This window comes from Nanorana parkeri, unplaced genomic scaffold (assembly GCF_000935625.1).
Source record: "Nanorana parkeri isolate BGI_ZX_2015 unplaced genomic scaffold, ASM93562v1 scaffold93, whole genome shotgun sequence".
NCBI classification, from domain to species: Eukaryota; Metazoa; Chordata; class Amphibia; order Anura; family Dicroglossidae; genus Nanorana; species Nanorana parkeri.
Genome location: NW_017306361.1, coordinates 412,316 through 421,745, shown reverse-complemented (window position 1 = coordinate 421,745; position 9,430 = coordinate 412,316). Strand labels below are relative to the sequence as shown.

The window sequence follows — 9,430 nt, the reverse complement described above, 5'->3', positions numbered from 1 at the left end:
CCCCCACTGTGACGCCACTGGTTGCTATGACTCTGGTGGCCCCACTGCATCATAGGCTGTCGGTGTGCCGCCCTGCATCCTAGTAAACATTGACCTGTGCAACCCAGTCGCATGTGTCCTAGCAACCAGTGATGCTGTGTGGAAGGCATCACTAGTTGCTCGGACACAAACATTTTTCTGTTGCTAGGACACAAAAAAAAAATTTGCCAGGCAAACTGATAATCATAGAGACAGTTTGAGTCCAGGTTGAACTCATGGTCTACCCGAACCCAAAGCTCATTTCTAGTAAAGACCCTTTCAATGTATTTGCATGTAACATACAACATAAAATGAGTTTCCTAAACCTAATCTTCCTGGTGGCTGCGTGTGAGGAAGAGGCACTGATTAGCAGCCCACACAGAGGTATGCAGACAGTGTCTCTGCCTCATACAGGTCTGTGGTGAAAATACAGAAGTGAAATGGAAGCCACTGGCCAGACTCTGGAATGCCCCATTTCATGAGTCCTGCTATTTTGTACATGGTAGCAGACAGTGTCTGTGAGCCTAAAGTCATTTCTATTTACTCAGTTTGTACTCTGGAGCCCAAATCAAACTAAAACATTTTATTATGGATGGTGTGGGGAAGCATTGGAGACTCTGTAAAGTTTTTTTTTGCCATACGGTATGTGTTCTGTTTGGGGAAATTATCCCTCACTTCCTGTCTGGAGATCTTTGAAACGAGTAGACAAATGGGAGGAATCTAAAAAACAAACACATTTTCAGCAGAGTGGGGACGCTTTAGAACTTCTGAAAATGTTTTCATCGCTGTTCGTGCCTTCTTGTCCCACTGTCTGCCATCGGGACAGAAAGTGAGGCAAATCTCCTCAATGGGGGTCACAGACAGAAATATCAACTTTTCCCCACTCAATCCAAAAATCAAAACAAACATTTTGACTGACATTAGGCCTTGAAATACAGCTGCACCCAAGTAATGCTGACCCACCCGGTAGCACCCCTGAACTCACCTAAACTGAACCCCCCATCCCAGCTGCTTACTTACCTCGGTAGCACAGCTACTTACTTACATGCTCTGGTGGATATAGCCTCTCGGCCAGAAATCTTCATAGTTGTCCATGGGTTGGGTTCGGATCCAGCTCATGGTCAATATGAACCCAGAAGCTCATCCCTATTCAGGAGGGCTAGGGAGGGCAAGTTAGTGTTAGGGCCTGTGTCGATGGGCCCCGGTCTGTAGCAATGAGGCTCTTAGGACATCAGTTTGGGACACTTCTGAGAACATTCACAATTCATTGACAGGTACATCTGACCTACAGGTGACCTCCTTCTGACCTGCCGCAAGCTGCTTTTGCATTACCATAGAATTCTATGGAGAGTGAAGCAGTCTTGATGTAAAACAGGCAGCTGTACTAGATTTCGCTCAGGCATGTTCAACTCAGATGAAATAGAGGACCAAATTAGAAAGACAAAATCAAGTGGGCTGCATTATGTCTACTGAGGGCCGCATTATGTCTACTGAAGGCCGCATTATGTCTACTGAGGGCCGCATTATGTCTACTGAGGACGGCATTATGTCTACTGAGGACCGCATTATGTCTACTGAGGGCCGCATTATGTCTACTGAGGACCGCATTATGTCTACTGAGGACCGCATTATGTCTACAGAGGGCCGCATTATGTCTACTGAGGGCTGCATTACGTCTACTGAGGACCGCATTTTGTTTACTGAGGTGCCGCATTATGTTTACTGAGGGCCGCATTATGTCTACTGAGGGCCGCATTATGTCTACTGAGGGCTGCATTACGTCTACTGAGGGCCGCATTATGTTTACTGAGGACGGCATTATGTCTACTGAGGACCGCATTAGGTCTACTGAGGACCGCATTATGTCTACAGAGGGCCGCATTATGTCTACTGAGGGCTGCATTACGTCTACTGAGGGCCGCATTATGTTTACTGAGGGCCGCATTATGTTTACTGAGGGACGCATTATGTCTACTGAGGGCCGCATTATGTCTACTGAGGGCCGCATTATGTCTACTGAAGGCTGCATTACGTCTACTGAGGGCCGCATTATGTTTACTGAGGACGACATTATGTCTACTGAGGACCGCATTATGTCTACTGAGGGCCGCATTATGTCTAATGAGGACCGCATTATGTCTACTGAGGACCGCATTATGTCTACAGAGGGCCGCATTATGTCTACAGAGGGCCGCATTATGTCTACTGAGGGCTGCATTACGTCTACTGAGGGCCGCATTATGTTTACTGAGGGCCGCATTATGTTTACTGAGGGCCGCATTATGTCTACTGAGGGCCGCATTATGTTTACTGAGGGCCGCATTATGTCTACTGAGGGCCGCATTATGTCTACTGAGGGCTGCTTTATGCCTACTGAGTGTTACATTATGTCTAATGTGGGCTGCATGGTTTACTGAGGGCCACACTATGTCTACTGAGGACTGCTTTATGCCTACTGAGGGTTACATTATGTCTACTGAGGGCCACATTATGTCTACTGAGGGCCACATTATATCTACTGAGGGCCACATTATATCTACTGAGGGCCACATTATGTCTACTGAGGACTGCTTTATGCCTACTGAGTGTTACATTATGTCTAATGTGGGCTGCATGGTCTACTGAGGGCCACATTATATCTACTGAGGGCCACATTATGTCTCCTGAGGACTGCTTTATGCCTACTGAGTGTTACATTATGTCTACTGAGGGCCGCATTATGTCTACTGAGGGCCACATTATATCTACTGAGGGCCACATTATGTCTACTGAGGACTGCTTTATGCCTACTGAGTGTTACATTATGTCTAATGTGGGCTGCATGGTCTACTGAGGGCCACATTATATCTACTGAGGGCCACATTATGTCTACTGAGGACTGCTTTATGCCTACTGAGTGTTACATTATGTCTAATGTGGGCTGCATGGTCTACTGAGGACCACATTATGTCTACTGAGGACTGCTTTATGCCTACTGAGGGTTACATTATGTCTACTGTGGACTGTTTTAGTTCTACTGAGGCCTTGTTCACACCAAAAGCGTGTGCGTTCCAGAGCAGTAGCTGCTGGAACGCACTGCGATTGCGGAGAAACTTCCCCTCGCGTTTTGGGGCGGGAGGGGGCGTGGCGGTGCATTGTATACAATGGCACCGCTTCCACACACCCCCACCCGCAGTGTGATCGGACGCGTATCAAATCTGTGCCAGCGTTCCATTCCACTGCAAACGCAAAAAATAGGGCATTTTGCTGGGTTTCCGTCACGAGTGCCAAAGCGTGCATTCATTTTTTTTGCGTGCGCAGGTGTGAATGCGTCCTTATAAAGTCATCGCTAACCGCTAAGCTAATCTTTCTATTGTACTTTACGCGCACTCCATTCACTCTCACCTCAATTACAACATATTTCATATGCACAGCTACTACAAAAAACTAAACAGACGTCATAATGAGAGTTAAACAATTTACTATACTGATCGTTATTTCCCATTACGATCGATATTTTCACAACCAGCTCTGCCAAAAAAAACAAACAAGTTGCATGTAGTGGAAACACATCTCAAGTGGAGTGTAATGTAAACTGTGACATTTTCCAAAAATCTAATGTCACTGGGAAGTTGGCCAAAGCTCTGGACATCGTTGGTGAGAAATTCTGTTCTCCGTCATCTGTGTGATCAGTCATAGATGTTCGAGCCTAGCTGGGGAAGAAAAGAGTTTAAACGCCTCCGGCAGTGACAGACTCAGAGGAGAAGTGACAGCTCTCCAAGTCTAAAAATAACTCCGGCATCGCCTGCTAAGACCTCTCAGTGGCCCCCAAACTACCCCGGGGGACTACGACTCCCACAATGCAATGCCCGGCATGTCAGACTCCAACCAATCGGAAGTGCGGCCTATGCCGAAGCCTCGCCCTTGTTTGCGTCACGTGGCGTGGCCCGGGCCCCTCCCCTCTGGATAGAGGTGAGCTGTGGCTTCAGAACTTCCTGTCAGGCTCGTCGGCCCCGGAGGCGGATCTGCCCCGCACAGGTAGGCAGTACAGGGCGAGGATGGGGGAGCTTGGTTAGGCCTGGAGCAGGTCGTTGTGCCCTGGGCATGGTGGGGTGGCACGGTGCCCACTGGTATCCGGCCGGAGCTTTGAGGAGTGCCCGGCTGTCAGTGTATGAGCTGTGTGTACTGGGTGGGAAGGCAGGTTTTATTTATGGTGGCTCATTGCACCTGTCCTTATGTGGCAGTGAGGAGGAAAGGGGCACGGGGTATGGAATGGCTGCTAGCACTCGGTGGTCTTCAGGAGAATGCTCAGGTTTGTCCCTGGAAATATCTCTCATGTCACTGAAGTGAACAGATTGGGGGGGTCAAAACCAAAGCAGGCAGAATCTGGAGCAGTTGCCCGTAGTGACCAATCCGTTTCTCTCTTTCATTTTTAAAGTTAACTCAACAAACTGAGAGAAGCTGATTGGTTACTATGGGCAATTGCTTCGGTCTTGATAACTTCCCTCCATTGTATTTTCTGTGCCCGTGTCTGACCTCTGTCCATGTTATGGGAGGGGGCGGATTCATCAAAATCTGGAGCAGTTGCCCATGGCAACCAATTAGCTTCTCTCTTCTCTTCGCTTTGGAAATGAAAGATGGATGCCGATTGGTTGCCATGCACTGCTGCTCCAGATTTTGTCTGCTCCAGTTTTGATAAATCTCCCTCCATTGTTCTCAATGCATTTTGTAGCTTTAGTGATTGAAGAGAATCAAGGCATATCTAAACCTGAGAACCCCATTGTCCTATATTGCCGGTCCTTAGATGGAGGGGCTAAAAAACAAAGCTCCCCTTGTAGTGGGGCCACTCTCACACCGCAAGCAGAACAAATAATAAAGCGCCCCTAGGAACTTTGGGACTGATGAAGTACATAGATGTGTCTATCTCTGTCCAAAGTGTCCCATATGTGTCTTGGACAGATTCCAGTGGGATCAGTGGCATAACAATCGCCATAGCGACCCAGGCGGCCGCTATGGGGCCCAGCACAGGGGGGCCCGGCCAGGGCATCCCTCTGATGCCGTGTGGGTCGCTATGCCATGTAAGGGTGCTGGCTGTCACGGACACAGCTCAGCAGCGGCTGTGAAGATCACTGACAACTTGTCAGTGATGTGTGCAGCGCCCGCGTCGCGTTTTCCCTCACAGCCGCTGTGGAGCTGTGACAGCCAGCAGCTGTGGCAGAAGAGGCCGGCATTTGGAGTAAAGGAGGAGGCGGGGCCCGCCTAAGAGCAACCCCGCCTCCTCTTATATCACTGGCCAGCGACCTAAGAGGAGGCGGGGACCACCGAGGCGGACAGCGCTGACAGGTAAGAGGTGTGCAGCCCATCTGAGACCCTGCAGAGCCCACTATTGAGAGTCTATGGTGGGCTCTGCAGTGTCACTCTCGGGTGGGCTGTTTCGTATATCAGGTGGGCTCTGCAAGTGGCATAACTAGCAATCACGGGGCCCCATACAAAATTTTGCAATGGGGCCCTGTGATTTCTAGTTACGCCCCTGAGTTGGATCCTTAGTTTCCAGGATTGTGGTACCCGGAGGTATGTGGGGTATGCTGGGACAGACATATACAATATAAGCGTGAGATAGACTAATTACACCAAAATGGACTTGTTCCTACTTTGCATCACTTTTCTTATTCCCGTACTGTCAGAGTTTATTGAATATGAAGTAATAGGATGTCACCGTCACACCGAAAATATCTGTTATAGCGAACATTCTTTATTGATGCGTATTGTCACATGGATGGCGAATATGTGTCAATAACGGCGTTTGCTATAACAGATATCTTTGGTGTGCTGCTGACATCCTATTACTTCAATGATTTGAGCGGCGCCATCTGCATCCAACACAAAGGGGTTTTCCGGTAAGGAGTGCGGCGGTGCGCTTGTTGGACTTATTTATTGAATATGTCACAAGCACAGCGCCAGAATGAAATACGGAGCAAATAAGAACTACTTGAATTTGATGCAGATGTCAGTAGAGGTCCGGAAAATGGCGCAGCGTGTTTTAGAATTTGGAGCAGACATTTCTTAGGTTGCATTAGTGTCAGAATTCTGGTACAAAGGTAATTCTCAATTCCCCCGAATGTGTTCGTATCGTATTGGTACATTATGGGAGACTTCCCTACCAAAGCGATCCTCTTCAGCGATGGCTGCGACCTCTTCTTGTGCCGGCACTTTCATCTTCGTCCCAGTCGTCTTCCGGGTTATGATTCTTCTGCCACTTGATTTGCCGGGCCCCGATGATGTCATTCCTCCGCATGTATTACTTCATGTCTGCATGCTAAGCCTGTACGCTGACCTGTGCATGTACAGCTCAGTGTACCGAAACACACAAAAATTGCTGAGCAGCAGGTAGAAGCTTCTGTGGCAGAAGAGACTTAGAGTCTGTTCTGACATAACATACCTGCCTATCAGCAATTTGTAAATAGAAGACTTCACCTCCACTGCTTGGTAGTGTCTAAAGCTGGCCATACACTGTGCGACTATTGGCTGCTGCTTGGTGAACCGGCCGAGATTCGCACAGTGGGTGTCGCTGACTGCACTCTTGCGGCTGCTGCTTGGTGAACCGGCCGAGATTCGCACAGTGGGTGTCGCTGACTGCACTCTTGCGGCTGCTGCTTGGTGAACCGGCCGAGATTCGCACAGTGGGTGTCGCTGACTGCACTCTTGCGGCCGGCATCCCTCGATCGCCTGATCGTAGTAGCCAGTCAGAAAATCTTTGTACAAATCAATGAATTGCTGACTCTGTTAGTGTATTGTGACGGTGGCCGGCGGCTGCTGTCACTACACAATGAAGACAGCGGGAGATTCCTCAATCAAGGCTCCTCAGCATTGATGGAAGAATCTGTTATATTTTCCTCGTTCAGCTCGCGGGTTGAATGAAGAAAAATATTTACAGCGTATGGCCAGCTTTAGGGTATTGTATAAAGGACTTTTACTTACCTGATCCCCACTTTCCCTTTGCTTCGGCTTGTGGACTGTCCCTCAGCGTCCTCGGATATAAATAAGGACAATGGACCCTGCATTGTACGGAGTGACATCAGCAGGCCTCTGAGCCCAGCGGGGGAAAAGGGTTTGGGTGCTGAACCTGTAGGGAGTGGGGATTAGGTAGTCCTCTTTTAAGGTGCCCATACACTGCACGATTCTCGTACGAGAATCGCGGGAAATCCAGCGATCGTACGAGAATCGGGCAGTGTATGGAAGGCGTGTGACCGTTTCTACTGTACGGTCGCACGTCTTCCATCGAACCAGCAGGCTAGAAAACCCGCCGGGAATCGTACGATTCTCGGCGAGTTAGTGGCCTGCTGGTTCGACAACTGCCGAACGGGCCGGTGTGCGCACACAGCCCGTTTGCAGTCATCGTAAGCCCGGCCCTCATTGCAGTCATCGCAAGCCCGCCACTCGGGGCGGGTTTGCGATGATCGCAAGTACGATCTGCCTGTCCAAGATGGGCAGATTGTACGTTTTTTTAAGTACTTTACAACCCTCACAAGACAAAAGTCTTGCGAGGGTTGTAAAGTGTATGGGCACCTTTACACAGGTCCCTGAGACAAAAAAGAGCAGTTAACCCTTGCAGTGCGCGGGTAGCCCCATTGCAGGAGGTTCTTTATTTTACATGGTGGTAGGTGTTTAGACTCTGTATATTTTCTGCAAGTACAGAATATCCTGATATAAATACAATGTACTTGTAGCTTCCTGTGGACTTAAAGTGAAATCAACAACAAACATCTATATAACTTAAATGAAGAGAGCGAGAATTGTTTGTAGTGAAAATAAGAGCAGCCTGGGGTGACATTGCGGTTTCTCCATAGATAGAGTACAACGTGTAGGACAGGAAATGTGTTATTGGCCAGATCACCGGGTGAAAAAAGAAAATGAATGCAGCAACCACATCTAAGGAATAATAAACTACCATGTATTACATTTTATTTTTTGGGGGGTTTATATACACCCCCCAAGCTTCCTTCCAGCTCCACAAGGATTTTCTGCCCATGCGCACTAGCGCCATCTGCTGTACATCTCCTACTGGCAGTCACTGGATGTGACATGCCCATTCGGAGAGCTCGACAAATCGGAGCTTTCGATAGAACATCGGTCAGAGGGAATCTCCCTCTGACCGGAAGTTCTGGTATCAGGATAAGTATGGAAGTATTTGGCTGAGTACGGGTACTCTTCCCAAATGCTCAGTATCGGTGCATCTGTATTTCTTACCTATAAAAGATGACGGTAAATGCATTTACATCTGTCTGTTGAGTTACATTATTTGTATGGCATTCTTTACTTGTTGCCTAAAAGCAGCCCATTCATTTTGATTATAGTGACACTAAACTCCACCCATATACAAACAACCCATATTCCAGATGAAGAAATGTGGTTGTGTGTGTGTGTGTGTGTGTGTGTGTGTCTCATGGCCCTTCCAAGACCTTATTGTGTCCAACAAACTCAGTTACGCAGACTGAACAGCAGCCTGCCCCTGGAAAATATCTTGTATATAAGGCATGGAATATTAGTTGAGTTTTGGTGCCTATTTTTACTAAAAAGTAAAGTCAGATCTTGAAAAATGTGTCCTGCAGCATTAAAGTGATGTTTTGGGGGATTTTTCCCTTCCCGCTAATGCACAAACTTGCTCCCTGAACCTGCTAGACCAGTGCAGAGATTCCACTTCCTGTATTCTGGTGTCACCCACCTTCTGAAATCAGGGCAGTGTTATCACCCTCATGTCTCCTGTGGCTGTAAGGACTACAGCGTGACATGCTGACGCAGCGGGGACGTGACTAACACAGCTGGAGCCACCGATGGACAATGCTGATCTGTCTTCTGCCCCCCACTTGGAACACGTCCAATGATTTTTAATGCATAATGTCATGGGGAGGAGTTGTAGTAGTCTGGGCACAGAATTTGCAGTTCATGATCCATAACTACAAGTGACTTCTGTTGTCTACTTTCCTAATTTTCCTTCCAATAATATAAAGCTACCGTGTTGTGAAAACAATTACTGAAACCTTTCTTACTAGGGATTCACCGATACCGGGTTTTCGGCATCAAGTACAAAAACCCATATCAGGAAGCCAGGCTGCCTCGCAGTGTAGCTAGGCAGCGTGAAGCCGGCTTCCTAGCCAGTCGGGAGGTGGGTCATTACCCACTGACCGGCTTCCTGATTGGCCTCTATGCTCCCTCACAGCACTGACGGTGTACTATAGAAAGTTCCAACTGGTGACGTCACATCCGGTGACTGCCAGTAGGAATCTACAGCAGATGATGCTAGTGCGCATGCCTAGGAAATCCTTATCGAGCTGTCTAACTATTGCCACAGCGCCTGCGCGGCTATCCACTTCTTCTTTTTTTTTTTTTTTTTTTTCTCAAAAAAATTTTTTTTAAATTTTACATTTAAACAACA

General features: G+C 48.0%; 1 protein-coding gene across 1 annotated transcript in view; it reads left to right on the top strand.

Annotated features, from left to right (window-relative positions):
• The first annotated feature begins 3,948 nt into the window (after window positions 1-3,948).
• The window catches only part of MTM1 (myotubularin 1), a 74,541-nt gene continuing 69,059 nt past the window's right edge, over window positions 3,949-9,430 (top strand). The window contains exon 1 of the mRNA XM_018552594.1: window positions 3,949-4,035. The gene's annotated coding sequence lies outside the window, so the exon portion shown is untranslated. The remainder of the gene's footprint in view (window positions 4,036-9,430) is intronic.